Here is a 14,131-nt window from a genome sequence, read left to right on the forward strand (position 1 = left end):
ATGGACATGTGTATACATTAAACCTCACAGAACTGTTAAACTCTCTCATACATACACGCGTCAGTTTTATCATATGTGAATTTTAAAAATATTTCCCTTAAGTAAGATGGATCCTTTTCGTCAAAGATAGGTATAGTTTAATGGGGGATAAGACAATGAATTCTCTTCCCAGGCTAAAGATAGTCTAGGCCAAAAGAGAGTTAAAAAAACAGTGTTGTGGGACTTGAAGCCAGCATGGGACACTGCTGGCCACAGGAAGTCACAGCCTGGATGGTTGGGTAGTGTGTGCTCAAGATCAGAAAGTGTGCAAGAGCAGGGTAGAGGCATGGGGAGGACATACGTTTTGGGAATAGTTCACGTTCTTTAAAAAAAAAAAGGACATAGTTCCTAAACTGATGTTTGTTAAGCACCAGCTCTATACCAATTGTTATGTTAGTTTCTGGGGACTCTGAGATGAAAAGAATGCATCCCCAGCTCACCAGAGAAGATACATAGATGGCAAATAAAAACATGAACAGATGCTCCACATCATATGCCATTAGGGAACTGCCTATTAAAATGATGAGATACTGGCTGGGTGTGGAGGCTCACACCTGTAATCCCAGCACTTTGGGAGACCAAGGCAAGTGAATCACTTGAGATCAGGAGTTCAAGACCAGCCTGGCCAACATGGCAAAACCCCTTCTGTACTAAAAATATGAAAATTAATTGGGCATGGTGGCAGTCACCTGTAATCTCAGTTACTTGGGAGGCTGAGGCAAGAGAATTACTTTACTTGAACCTGGAAGATGGAGGTTGCAGTGAGTCGAGATCGTACCATTGCACTCCAGCCTGGGTGACAAGAATGAAACTCTGTCTCAAAAAAAAAAATTAATTAAATAAAATGATGAGATACCACTACACACCTATTAGAATGTCCAAAAACCAAAACACAACACTGAATGCTGGTGAGGATGTGGAGCAACAAAAACTCTCATTCATTGCTGGTGGGAATGCAAAATGGCATGGGCACTTAAAACTAAACACACTCTTGCCATATGATCCGGCAATTGCACCTCTTGAGATTTACCCAAATTAGTTGATAATAGGTGCACACAAAAACCTGCACTTGATGGTTATAGCAGCTTTATTCCTAATTGTCAAAACTTGGAAGCAACCAAGATGTCCTTCAGTAGGTGAAGGGAAATAAACTGTGGTCCATCCAGGCAATGAAATATTCCATAATAAAAAGAAATGAGCTATCAAGCCATTAAAGACATGGAGAAAGTTGAAATGCATATTACTAAGTGAGACCAGGTGCGGTGGCTCATCTCTGTAATCGCAGCAGTTTGGGAGGCTGAGGTGGGCAGATCACTTGAGGTCAGGAGTTCCACACCACCCTGGCCAACATGGTGAAACCCTGTCTCTACTAAAAATCCACAAATTAGCTGGGTATGTGGCACATGCCTGTAGTCGCAGCTACCTGGGAAGCTGAGGCAGGAGAATCACTTGAACCTGGGAGGCAGAGGTTTCAGCAAACCAAGATTGTGCTACCACCCCTAGCCTGGGTGATAGAGGCTAGAGTGTCTTAAAAAAAACCCAAACTTATTACTAGGTGAAAGAAGCCAATCTGAAAAAGGCAGCATACTGAGTAATTCACACTGTATGACATTCTAGAAAAGGCAAAATTACGGAGACAAAAATTAGTTGGGCATGGTGTGCATGCCTGTAACCCCAGCTACTGGGGAGACTGAGGCAGGAGAATCGCTTGAACCCAGAGACAGAGGTTGCAATGAGTCAAGATTGTGCCACTGCACTCTAGCCTGAGAGAGCCAGATTCCACCTCAAAAAAAAAAAAAAATTATGGAGATAGATCACTGGTTGAGGTTAAGGGAGAAAGGAGGATGAGTAGGTAATGCACAGAGGATTTTTGAGACAGTGAACTGGAAAAAAAAAAAAAAACTCGATACCTGTCCTTATGGATCTCTGGTTTAGTTGGAGTCAGCAGACACATAGAGGCCTACTGAGATGGAGAATGTCCAGATTCTTTCTCTGTTCCCAGAAGCCAAAGGAGGGTACTGCCTGGCCCTGGGAGGCTTCACTAGAGGTTTTCGAGAAGAAGAGGCATGTCTAAGGTATGATGGGAAAGAGCCAGAAAGAAAATGAGGGAAGAACATTCCAAACCACAGAAATGACATGTGGAATTGCCCAGAGATGAGAAGAAAAGAAACCATCTGTGATGTAGTAGCTCAGCAGAGCTGGAGAGGGTTGGACAATTGTGTTGAGGCACAGGCAGGGGCTGGGTCATGCAAGGCTTTGCCAGCTATACAAGGACACCGCATGCTGTGGGGAGAACCAGAGTGTTTTTAGCAGGGTGGTGTGATCAGATTCCTACTTCAGGAAGATGGGTACAGTGTGAAGGATGGATTAGTGATGGCCATTCTCGCTCAAGGGGTCCTGGTCAGAGACAGCAGTTTAGAAAGAAGTGCACAATTGAATTGATATTGAGAAGATAGAATGTACAGGCTCTGGTGATTGGTTGGATGGTGGGTGGGAGAGAGGGAGGGGACTATGGTGTTTCTCTGGGGTCTAGTTTAGATGGCTTGAGTTGACAGTGGGGTAATCAAAGACTAGTTGCTGAGAGAGGAGCAGGAAAAGGGAACTAAAGCTAAAAAGTTGATTAGAACCATGCTATGAGGATACTGAATGCCAAAGTCAAGACTGTATTGAAAAACCTGAGACGAAACGTTCTTATTGCAGATTGTTCTTTGTTACTCTTTCTTTGCTACGTCAGACTTTGACCAGAACCTGAGATTGAGATGGACATCTGGGAGTTGCCAGATTCTAGAGTAAACATCTGACAGCCTTTCCCAAAGTGGCCCTCCAAATTGATAATCAGAATTGTTGAAACAGGGAAAAACTTGATATAAGCTGAAAAGTCATTGTACTTTTAAGATAATAACTTTCACTGAATTTCAACAATTATTTCTTAAAGTACTGTATTTAAATGGTAAGGTAAAAAATCTTAATCTCTTTTGGCCCCAAGTTTCTGAGATGGCAAATGAAGACAAAAGAGCTGTTGATCTCAGAATTCTCTTGTAGCTCTGCAATTCTAGTCTAATAAAAATTTTCATCGATTAAAAAAAAGCCCTACTTATATAAGTAAAGAGAGTCCAGTGCTATCTTTCATTGATCTTGAAACATTTTCCCCAAATTTTAATTTTAAAACACCAACTTGCTAAATTTCCCAGAGTACATATCCCCTGCCCAATGAGCTGTTATTATTTGAAAATACTGTGGCCTCTAAAGCTGACTTTATCTTTAAAAGTTAGTTCCCTGTTTATACCAATGAGTTTCCTGAAACTAAGAAAAACTATTACATTGTTTCATGTAAGGAACTTGGGTACTATTCTAACCCTCATTTTAATGATGAGGAAATAAATAGGAGAAGGTAATTATTTCAGACTGTTTCCTTGACGCAGTATTTCTGGATGGTGAATCTTACTCAGATTTTGTTTTGATGCTATTCTTGGGATTGACTTGAGAAGCACCGGCGGCTGACTCTTTCCCAGTGCAGAGGGGTAAATCGGGAACATGCTGTCTTGCATTCAACATGATACTATTTGCTGTCCTCATGGAAGGTGGGCAGTGAGAGGAGTTTTTATACTACCTTAAGCATCTTTTATTTCAAAACCAAATCATTTTCCTTTTTTCTGCACCCCACACCCCACTGCCAGATAATGACACATTTTTTGGCACCTTATCATGGAAATAGCTTTGAGGTCACCTTCATACAGCTCAAGGCTGTGCTTATGTTTCAGGAGTGAGGGAAGGAGACATCTCGTCTCATCCCCAGATGGCAGCTATATGCTTGAGACTTTGGCACATGAATTTGTTTAATTTTCACCAGGGTCTTGTGAGACAAGGAAACTGAGGCTCAGAGAATATCAGTAAACCTACCCAGAGTCACACAGCTAAAAGACAGCAGAGCTGGGATTCAAACCTACTTCAGGCAGACCCCACATCATGCTCTACACCTTGGCATGTTCCTCTACTGTGAGCGAGCAAGCCCTGGTTAAAACTCCTTCTCCAGCAGTGTTCTAGCAGAGAGCTCAGATGTCCAAAAGGCCATTTTCTTCTGTTTATTTACTCAGTAAACGAGTGGAGCTGATACATCTACTTCCCTCCTATTTTGAGGGATATTTTGAGGATTAAAGAGCTGTAATTCCCCTTACAACTCAGCGATAAGTTACGTGCTAACCAGTAGCTATTATGGCTACTGGTAGTGGCTGCCATGCCAGGCACCATACCAGATGGGCTGGGGACATAGGGGTGAGGAAGAGGCCGTGCCGGCCCTGGAGGAACACACAGGCAGCAGAGAAAATGACCCCCCAGCAAACAACAAGTGTAGGTGAAAGCAGGGCCTCAGCACGCACGCCACACTTCTGAGCTCGCCCTGTGCCTCACAGCAGCTGTTATGGCCACCGGACAAGCTTGGTCTCACAGTCCTCATTCTGTGGATCTGGACCTTGGCTTGTCAGTAATCTGCAGTGTGTTTGGGAAGTGATTTTTCCTTCTTCATTATCTCAGCATTTACTAGTAAAGAAACATCAGCATTTAGTAGGCACTCATCCCCCGGCACTCTTTCCTGAGAAGTAGGCACAGTTGGTTGTGAGTCTTCTCCATGGGACCAACGTTCTGCAAACAAGTGGAACACTTCCTCGCACTTAAGCCTGCCTATTAGCATCAGGGGAGTAGCAGTTGCTCCAGGCCCCATGCCGGTGCTTGAGAGAGAGAGAGTAGCAGAGTGGATAGCTGTGTAGATTGTTGGCTTCCCAGTTCCCTTCCCATGACATGGGGATCATGGTAAAAATGCCTGTCTGATGGCAATGCTGAGACATAGTTCCAACAGATGACAGATCATAATGAGATAATAGGTATACAGCATTTCTTTTCTTTTTTTCTTTCTTCTGGAGACAGAGTCTCACTCTGTCTTCTAGGCTGGAATGCAGTGGCGTAATCTCAGCTCACTGCAACCTCCATCTTCCAGTTTCAAGTGATTTCTCCTGCCTCGGCCTCCCAAGTGGCCGGGACTATAGGCATGTGCCACCACGCCCAGCTAATTTTTTGTATTTTTAGTAGAAATGGGGTTTCACCGTGTTAGGATGATCCCAATCTCCTGACCTTGTGATCCACGCGCCTTGGCCTCCCAAAGTGCTGGGATTACAGGCATGAGTCACCGTGCCCAGCCACAGCATTTCAGATCAGTAGAGCCCTAGGCAGAAGTTGGTTGTCATTGGTAGTCATGAGTAGGGAAGACCAGTGCCACATGGAGGCCTGAGAGCACTGGCCACACATGCTAGATGCTGACAAAGACCAGGGGAAAGCAGAGTGTGACTGGGACTGACACAGGAAACCCAAAGATTAGGGACATGTGGTGGTGGAGAAAAAGAGGTGACGTTCTAGATTGGGGAAAAGGCACATTGGACGGTAGGGCAGGTGGAAGGAGTAAGCCAAACAGGGGATGCTGAGGACCTCAGATGCGAGACTGCAGCCACCTCTCCTCCTCATCTGCTGCCAGGGCCGCTGTGGGCACAGCATGGCCTGGCCAGCCCAGGAAGCTTTGTGGGGAATTTTGCAGACATGGAATGACTCTAGATTACTGCTACTGCTGTAATAGATACAGTAAAGTAGATACAGCCTACTAGTATTGCACTCAACTCCATGCCGTTGGTCCCACTGCATCCTGACATAGCTACCATTATCTGCCTTTTGTAGAAAGGGACATAGAATGTTAAGTGGCGTGCCCCTAGTTCATCAGCTAATAAGTGACCAAGCCAGAGTTCCATTTCAAATATGTCTGTCCCCAGAACTCAAGCCCTTAACCCAAGCATTACAAGGCTATTCTTGGGAGGAGGAGAATTGTATGCCTTCCAAGCCCATTCATCTCCTTTCAGCTAGCTATCCCCTACTTGGGAACAGCCGTGTGGAAGAGGTAAGTCACCAATGCAAAGGCTGGCAGATCATTTTGATGAAGTATCAGGGAACCCTGACACCCTGGGAGAAGTCAGGGAGAGTCAGTATTTTTGGAACTTCCCACTTTTTGTGCCTTCACCCCTTTCTCCTAACTATAGGTGGGTTTACAGTAATTTGGAGATGATTCTGGGCTTGCTAGGCGACGCTGGGGAATTCCGCAATAAGCTCATGATTTATCAATAAGATGAGCAGATGAGCCTCATATACTGTTCATGGTTCTACAGGTTGGCTGAGTGAGTCACCAGGACTTAGGCAAGGCCACTGAGACACTCCTTTGAGAAGCTGCATAGAGCTGGGAGGGGCTTGGACCAGAAGGAGTCATGCCTCAATGCAGCAGACATAATTATTCACAGAATTTAGACTAAAATTCTAGTGATCATTTATACCAAAATGGTCCACCCAAAAGCTTTCAGTGGGTAATTTCATATGACTGTGAACAATAAATTCAAGTGAACCATAACCTCAGACTAGCCCGTCAAATGCTCATCCCAGGCCTGGACTGCTTTGAGATTTTGGCTGTGGACAAGACAGTGAACATGCACGCTGTTTTGATTTAGTGTCTGAAGTCTCCCTTTTACAAATTAGTAGACAGCTCTGGATCTGGAACCAAACATGTGAGGTCAGGTTCCAGCCTGCCACCTACCAGCTGTGTGACCTCAAGCCACACCCTTTTCCTCTCTCAGCCCTGTTCTCTCATCTGTAAAATGGACATAGTTATGATACCTTTTAGGGCTTTTCAGAGGTGCTAGTGAAATAGCCTGTACTTTATAGAGGACGTTGTAAATGTTACTGACATAATTTTGTGTCCTGTAGGAAATGCTTCCTTGGATGCTTGCAATTTAGCCCAACCCAAGTGATTCTTGAGAACAGCCCCAGGTTGTAAGGATCAGTCAGAAGTCATGATGACTATTCTATATAACTGTTTGGCCTGTTAACTAAAATTAGTGCCTTTCCATCTCTTTTTCTTTCTGGGGGTAGGAGGGAGGGGAGTGCAGGGGAGGGGGGGTAGGGACTGTTCAATTGTGTTTTAAATTATCCTCATAAAATTCTTAGCCAGGCTGGGTGTGCATGGTGGCTCACGCCTATAATCCCAGCACTTTGGGAGGCCGATGTGGGCAGATCATGAGGTCAAGAGATGGAGACCATCCTGGCCAACGTAGTGAAACCCTGTCTCTACTAAAATACAAAAAAAAAAAAAATTAGCAGGGCGTGGTGGTGGGCTCCTGTAGCTACTCAGGAGGCTGAGGCAGGAAAATTGCTTAAACCCAGGAGGTGGGGGTTGCAGTGAGCCGAGATTGCACCACTGTACTCCAGCCTGGTGACAGAGCGAGACTCTGTCTCAAAAAAAAAAGAAAAAAAGAAAAAAAATTATTAGCCAAAGATGATCTTGCCCTCCACCTTGGTGATCCACCACATACGGGATACAGCTATCTAGCCTGTCTCTAGGCCCAGACAGAAGAAACAGGGAGGATTATTGTTAACTTTTACCACATGCATGACTTGTTCCCGGACAACCTATTCTTCCTTTAGGCAGAGGTGATGTGCACTGAAGTGTCTGAATTAGAGTGATGGAGAAGTCTGTGCTGCCATTCCTCAGGGAGCCCTCAATGTTGATTTGCCTTTGGGAGGGCTGGGCTTCATGAAAACCTGATTTACGGTGTTGCTCTGGGCCTGATTTCCTTTGTACGCTCTGGAGGAAGTGCTCTGGTGATGTTGGCACTGAGCAAGCAACAAAGGTTTAAAATGCCGGCCCTGGAAACAAAACTGTACCTTGTGATGTTGGAATAATTATACCACACTTGATCTCTGATTACGGCCAAAACAGCAGTTGCTAAATCCAGCTAACATGGAAAAACTAGAAAAAGCGAGGGGAAATCAGCCAAGTGCATAGCAAGAGATGGGGAAAGCGGACCTGGACTGGACACAGAATCTTCTGTTTCCACTTGTCTGGTAATAACTGCAGCACTTCATGGTCCCCAGCCCCTAGCCCCCACCCCTTCTTTTCTAGAGCCATTGCACTGTGCATGTTGACACTAGCTGTGGGAACTCTGTGATTTAAAGTTGGGTTGAAAGAACTGCTTTTATCATTTCAAGTATGCGGCCCCAGGCCAAAATAGACAAAACAATTTTTTAAAGTCTGAGTTCAAAAGCGGCTTGAAACATTCTCTATTCCATCAAAAGGAACCCCAAATCTCTCTACTGTTCTGTGGGCACCTTCCTCTGCTTGTCTACCTGGCAGGCTCCCCTTAGCTAGCTGTGCTGTGGCTTAGTTAAGCTGAAGTTGAAACACAGATGAAGGAAGGCATTGCTTTCCAGCCACAATGGAGAAGCCCGTTCCCACTCTGTCCCCACTGGGAAACTGGCTTAGAGTTCTAAAAATTGGGAGTTGGGGTTTCCCTTCAACTGTGAAATGTTACAGAAATACACAAATTCCATACAAAATGGTGACAGCTGCTACATATTTCTCAGAAAAGCAGAATTCTGCTAAAGAATCTATAATCTGTTTTTTATGCTTTAATAAATACCAGGGGCCAGGCACAGTGACTCAAGCCCGTAATCCCAGCACTTTGAGAGGCCTAGGTGGGAGGATCACTTGAGCCCAGGAGTTCAAGACAGCCTGGGCATTATGGTGAAACGCTATCTCTCCTAAAAATAAAAATAATGATAATTAGTCGAGCATGGTAGTGCATATCTGTAGTCCCACCAACTCAGGAGGCTGAGGTGGGAGGACCAGTTGAGTCCACAAGTTTGAGGCTGCAGTGAACTATGATCATGCCACTACATTCCAGCCTGTGCAACAGAGCAAAACCTGTTTCTTTAAAAAAATGAAAAAAAAAAAAAACGGGCTTTCTGAGTCCATAACAGATCCCCATTGTCCTGTCATTCGCCAGGTGATGTTTCTGTGTCTTACAGATTAAGAACATGACCGTAAATCAGCAAGCAGATGTTTAAAATAACACAGAAACAAACCTCGTATATTCTGTGTTTTCCCTAGCTGCCTCAGAATTTGCTATGAAATTTAAGGGTATTATCTGTCTTTGCAAATCTCTATCTGTCTGTTTATTTATGAATGAGACTGGCTCTGTCACCCAGGTTGGAGTGCAGTGGCGCTATCTCAGCTCACTGAATCTCCACCTTCTGGGTTCAAGTGATTCTCCTGCCGCAGCTGGGACTATGGGCATGTATAACCACCTGGCTAATTTTTGTAATTTTAGTATCAATGGGGTTTTGCCATGTTGGTCAGGCTTGTCTCAGACTCCTGGCCTCAGGTATCTACCTTTCTTGGCCTCTCAAAGTGCTAGGATTACAGGTTTGAGCCACTGCACCCAGCCGGTGAAAATAGAAATTATTTATTTCTTTAATTATTCCTTGAAAAGTAGAAATAAAAATGTCCCCTCTTAGCCTGAATGATTAACTTTACTCATAAGAGGTTCACAGTAAGGCATGTGATGTTACTTTTTTTTTTTTTTACTCCTCTGCCCTTGTATGTGACAGATACTCATTTGTTTGTTCATTAGTTTAATACCTTGTATGCAGCCAGCATTAATATCTAGTTATAGCCATTTTTAAATCAAAAGACCACTAGCAGGTGCTGAAAAGTCCTGTGACTTTTATTTCCTCATGTGTAGAGATTCTACCTCACAGTATTTTTTTTTTTTTTTTTTTTTTTAATTAAGACAGCCTCACTCTGTCGCCCAGGCTGGAGTGCAGTGGCACAATCTTGGCTCACTGCAACCTCTGCCTCCCGGGTTAAAGTGGTTCTCCTGCCTCAGCCTCCCCAGTAGCTGGGACTAAAGGCATGTGCCACCATTCCCAGCTAATTTTTGTATATTTAGTAGAGGTGTGGTTTCACCATTTTGGCCGGGCTGGTCTCGAACTCCAGACCGTGTGAGCCACCTTGCCTGGCTAGGATTATTCTGAGAATTTAAAATGTTATTGTGGTAATAGACTTGGTAAACTATTCAATGCTGTGCTGATATAAATGTGATAACTGCTGCTCTGCTTCCCAAATTCACAGGCAGGATATGAGATTATGTAATCTTGAATCTTAATCTTCATCAAGGGCCAGGCACCATAGTTCATGCCTGTAATCGCAGCACTTTGGGAGGCTGAGGTGGTCAGATTGCTTGAGCTTAGGAGTTCAAGACTAGCCTGGACAACATGTTGAGAGGCTCTACAAAAAAAATACATATCTACAAAAAAAATACAAAATTTAGCCAGGTGTAGTGACACTCAGCTGTAATCCCAGCTACTCAGGTGGCTGAGGTGGGAGGATTGCCCCAGCCCAGGGAGGTCAAGGTTTCAGTGAGCCGTGATTGCTCCATTGCACTCCAGCCTAGGTGGCAGAGTGAAACTCTGTCTCAACAGTAAGAAAAACAACAAAACCCAGACAACAAGAAACAGTCTTCATCAAGAACTCTTGCCATAATTGAATTTTGACTGTTTTTTAAGTTGCCAACTTATAAGCAATAGGATTATTACCAGTGTCCCTGATTCTACAGTTTGTCAAAGTGCTTATTATTGGTGTATAGCAAAAGATTGATTTTCATATGTTGATTATATATCCACCAGCATTGCTGACCTGTCTTGTTAGTTTTAACAGTTTGAGAATTATCCCAGTTTTTCCACGTAGACAGTCATATCTTTTGCAAATAACAATAGTTTATACTCTTGTTGTCTGTGTACCTCATTTTTTTTCTTGTCTTACTGCTTTCACTAAGGCTACCAAAATAATGTTGAAATGAACTTCTTACGGTAGATTCCTTAGTTTTTCTTGACTTTAAGAATGAATCTAAAGTTTTACTATTTACCATCATGGTAGCTGTAGATTTTATTAAGGAAGTTTCCTTTTGATACTGATTTTCTGTTTTATTAAAATTGTGAGTGAAGGTAAAAAACCTTTTATGCATCTTTTGAGATGTTTAATAATTTTTTGTCCTTTTATAAAAATGAATATGATATATTACTAAAATTTTTTTCTTACGTATTTTTTCTTTTTTTTTTTTTGATGCAGAGTCTCACTCTGTCACTCAGGCTGGAATGCAGTGGCACAATCTTGGCTCACTGCAGCCTCCACCTCCCAGGTTCAAGCAGTTCTCCTGCCTTAGCTTCCTGAGTAGCTGGGATTACAGGCGAGTACCACCACATCCGGCTAATTTTTGTATTTTTAGTAGAGATGGGGTTTTGCTATGTTGGCCAGGCTTGTCTCAAACTCCTTACCTCAGGTGATCCACCCACTTGGCCTCTCAAAGTGCTGGGATTACAGGCGTGAGCCACCACACCTGGCCTTTTTTTTTCTTATATTGAACCATCCTTGTATATTTGAGATAATGTAATTCTCTTCTACCTGTCCCAAGGTAACTATTTAATACTATAGTTAAGAATTTGCATTCCTGAGAACTCATGGGATATCATCAGTGGCACTGAACTATTTTTCATGCTACATAAATACCTCAAAACAATTATCAATATGAAGATTGCATGGGAAGGAACACAGAGATCTGTGGTCATAAGCATGACAGTTAAAATGCATGTCCAACAGTATATGGGAGGCAAATATATCAAAATTTGAGAAAGTTCTATTTTAACTACCTTAAAGATTTGCCTGTAACAGATGGATTATAGTTTAAAGAGGCTGGGTAATGCTCTTAGTCTTTTTTTTTTTTTTTTGAGACGGAGTTTCGCTGTTGTTACCCAAGCTGGAGTGTAATGGCGTGATCTCGGCTCACCGCAACCTCCGCCTCCTGGGTTCAAGCAATTCTCCTGCCTCAGCCTCCCGAGGAGCTGGGACTACAAGCACGCGCCACCATGCCCAGCTAATTTTTGTATTTTTAGTAGAGACAGGGTTTCACCTTGTTGACCAGGAGGGTCTTGATCTCTTGATCTTGTGATCCACCCACCTCGGCCTCCCAAAGTGCTGGGTTTATAGGCGTGAGCCACCGTGCCCGGCCAATACTCTTGGTCTTAATTTAAAAAAACTTACTGGTTATGGTTATATAAGGCCTTTAAGATGCCTTTTTTATGTCAGATGTTAAAACAGCCAACATAGATAAGATTCTGTTGCAAAGAAGGTATTTTCATTTCCTTGTTTGGGACTACAAACACGGTAATTTATCACCTGTATCCATGCAGAAATGCAGGAATGAGCTGATTTGTGATGCATCCTGTATGCCTCCCTGTCAGCTTGAATCATTAAATCTTCCCTGCTTTGCCTGTTGCTTGAAGATTACCCATGTGGTCGCCTCTGCTTCAGTTGTGGGCTTTCTGTCACTTTCTCATGTTGGGGACCATGAGAAATGCACAGCAGAGTAAATGAACACCCTAGTGAAGTAAAGTTCTGTTTACTCTTCTGGTTTGAAAGGTAACCATTTCACAAGGCAAGGTCTTCTGTACTGAATCTTGTTTACAGCCTGCAACAATATTGACTTTATTCAGCAAATATTTCTTGAGCTGCTGTTATTAAATCAGCAAGGAGCAGCCCCTGCTTATGTGCCCAAGTTTATTGAAGTCATAATGGCACATACCTTAAAAAACGTAAGATAGCTATCCTACCTTCAGAGGAATGGCAGTCAGTCATTTACAGTCCACCAGTATCTAGGAAGTCAGAGGGTAACATACCTTCTGTGTGTTGGCCACCATCAGAGACCTTGAGAAGCCTACAGAGAAAAATGCTTACCTCTGATATTACAGTCTAACATATAGCCTACCAGAGGAGACAATACAAAATGCATATAGACAGTTAAAACAGGCTAGGTGTGGTGGCTCATACCCTTAATCCCAGCACTTTGGGAGGCCGAGGCAGATGGATCACAAGGTCTAGAGTTCAAGACCAGCCTGATAGATATGGTGAAACCCCGTCTCTACTAAAAGTACAAAAATTAGCAGAGCATGGTGGTGGGCTCCTGTAGTCCCAACTACTCAGGAGGCTGAGGCAGAAGCATCACTTGAACCCAAGAAGTGGAGGTTGCAGTGAGCCGAGGTTGTGCCACTGCACCCCAGCCTGCGCAACAAAGCGAGACTTTGTCTCAAAAAAAAAAAAAACCACGAAGTTAAAACAACATTACAAAAAAGAATAAAATCACTATTCAGGGATGCAGCAGAAGATAAGTCATAAATAAGATGTTGCACTCATGACTGCATATCCAGTCAGACTGTCAGTGGGGTGAGAGAGAGGTGGGAAGAGGCTTTCTGCAGAATGGATAGGAACTGCAAAGGTGGGCCGGGGAGACGTTTCAATTTCAGATAAAAGAAATAGCATATCGAAGGCACTGTGGAAAACAGGGAGCAGTACGTTCAGGTGACAGTGAGAACTACTGGTAGCTGGACAGGAGGGCATGGGGGAAAAGGACAGGGCAAGGAAGGCCTGGGAGTGAAGAGGCTGAGGTTGACATTCCGGGGCACCTCCAAAGCCAGCCAGGGTGAGGAGCTGGGTTTTGCTTTTTTTTTTTTTTAAAGACTTAAATAAATATTTAACGATAATATATAGCCTTCTTTGAAAGTAGTTAAGATCATTGGTTGGGAGGGAAAAATACACTAACATTTAGGAACTGCAGTACGAGAGAAGCTGCTTACTGTGCCCCTCCCACCACAAGCAGCACAGCCTATAGATGGCATTTATTTTATGTTCCCAGATACATGGCTTCAAACAGCAGAGAATTGTTTTAAGTCTTAGTCATATGGATGAAAGGCCCTCTTCAAAATCAGGAATTAGAAATACAGCAGCTTGTCCTGGTGGCCTTTACCTGGTAGTCAGATGAGGGCAAGGGCTTGTTTTCATGAGGGAGACTTGTAAATACTTGCAAGTGTATGATGTTATCATCACCAACGTGAACCTTGAGGTTTGTCTCTGCGACCACCTGGCTCTTAAATACCACAGCCTTAAAAATAGGGAACTTCTTAATTTCTCGTAATTTGAGACTTCACCTGGTCAGCAATATCCTGGGTTTCTGCAGTGGCTGGCATGGTAGGGGACACCCTGCACATCATCCTGGTGGCAGTGGGAGGGGACAGAGCAGAAAGGACCAGAGAGTTTATGTCTCTACCCGAAGGTACCAGGGATGCTGAGATGGCTCTGTGGCCATCAGCCCCTCATGCATTCACTCTGTCACCTTTTGCT

General features: G+C 43.6%; 1 protein-coding gene and 1 pseudogene across 25 annotated transcripts in view; one reads left to right on the forward strand and one right to left on the reverse strand.

Moving 5' to 3' along the window:
* ATG7 (autophagy related 7) overlaps positions 1 to 14,131 on the forward strand; it is a 275,247-nt gene that overhangs the window by 222,374 nt on the left and 38,742 nt on the right. The gene's annotated exons all lie outside the window — the stretch shown is intronic.
* On the reverse strand, positions 13,723 to 14,085 carry LOC118147671 (cystatin-B pseudogene; annotated as a pseudogene).

This window comes from Callithrix jacchus, chromosome 15 (assembly GCF_049354715.1).
Source record: "Callithrix jacchus isolate 240 chromosome 15, calJac240_pri, whole genome shotgun sequence".
In the NCBI taxonomy this organism is placed as follows: domain Eukaryota; kingdom Metazoa; phylum Chordata; class Mammalia; order Primates; family Cebidae; genus Callithrix; species Callithrix jacchus.